Genomic DNA, 1,771 nt, shown 5'->3' with positions numbered 1-1,771 from the left:
TCGCATTCGTTATGCGAATGATTCGCATTCGATATCAAATGATACGATGTGAATTCAAGTTTTATTTTGCATAGTTTCAACACATGTATTTAATTATACAGGCATATATTTTAAAACTCCTATTATGGATATTAAACTCCTGCGCAATTCCATTTAAACGGCCTAACAAGACATCCGACCGCCGCGCAAATACTTTCCCTCCTTTACTCTCATCGTTCGGGTTATGTGTGAGTAAGCATAAACCAGTTTCTGCAAGCGTACGTAAACTACCGATCAATAGCAAGACGCGTAGAGTATTTACTTTGCCTTCCGCAACTACTGCGAGTAAAAGGTATTTGACAGTAGAGTACTCTACTGGTAGTACTTGAGTATTTTCGAAGAAAACATACATACATTTGTGGTATCTGAATAAAACCAAGGACAGGAATGTAGTGGAGCGATGAAGAGAGCGATGAGCAAAAAAAAAATTATTGTAAATATCAATTTTGAGTGAATAATCGTCGGTAGTTACTAAAATATCGCAGTTTTCGTATTTCCGTTATATGGGATGTGGGAGTGGCTATTATCCGATTTTTAAATGTTTCGGCCATTTAGTATGCTGTATCAAGGCCAACAACTGTGCCATGTTTGGAAGAAATTGCTGCAGCGGTTACCAAGATATACAGATGTAACCATAAGTGAGCGTGGCTACGCCCATTTTCCAAAAATTTATAATATTCTTATTTTTCGACTGAAAATTATTGTAAATATCAATTTTGAGTAAATTATATTCAGTAGTTACTAAAATATCGCAGTTTTCGTATTTCTGGAAATTACCGTTATATGGGAAGTGGGCGTGGTTACAGTCCGATTTCACCCATTTTCAATACCAACCTACCTTGGATTAACAGAAACCTACATACTAAATTTTGTTGAGATATCTCAATTTTTGCTCGAGTTATCGTGTACACGGACGGACGGACAGACGCACAGACGGACGGACAGACAGACATGGCTTAATCGATTTCTCTATTCATTCTGAGCATTTATGTATACATTTGTCTATATCTATCTCGATTCGTTTTGGCTGTTACAAACAACCGTTATGTGAACAAAATTAATATATCCTTGTGCAAGTTAAGCAAGTCATATTGCTTATAAAATAAAATACTCAACACTTTGTTTGAATTAAACACTTTAGGCCTTCATTGTCAAATGGGACTAAAAAATGGTCTTTGGTTTGATTTAGATCAGAATAGGCCTTCAGGCGTGTACATGCGCTGCTAAGGCGGCCATAATATCATCGATAAAGGTAGGGATAAAGAAAAGAAAGTTGTGTCAAAATAAGTCAAAAAATTTAGTTGTCAAAATACAAAATATTACATTGTGAAAACCAGCCTTTATTCAACCATACAGTCCAGTGTCTAGGATGTCTTCAAATTTCATATTTTTAGATGAGAACTACAGTTAAATATTTGACCCATACTCGCTTTTTGATTTCTGGAACATTGATTATATTCTCTAGATTTGCTGCACCTATTAAAAGGAATCGGATAAATTAGCAGACTTCCTGTTGTTTTATAAAAAGCTGGATAAAGAAGTATACTTCGCAAAGTGTGTTTTTTGCCTTTTTCGCCAATATTTTTCAGTAGTCAAAATTAGACAAAAACAATGCTTCTCCGATTCCCAATAGACTATAGTCTATATATATAGGCTCAGTTGAAAAACCTAATCATGTTTAAAGTACATATATCTTTTGTATTCATGTTTCAAATAAAATTTATAAAAAAAA

This window comes from Rhagoletis pomonella, unplaced genomic scaffold, assembly GCF_013731165.1.
Source record: "Rhagoletis pomonella isolate Grant_MI unplaced genomic scaffold, Rhpom_1.0 Rhpom_scaffold_00009, whole genome shotgun sequence".
Taxonomy (NCBI): domain Eukaryota; kingdom Metazoa; phylum Arthropoda; class Insecta; order Diptera; family Tephritidae; genus Rhagoletis; species Rhagoletis pomonella.
This window is presented reverse-complemented; position numbering follows the sequence as displayed.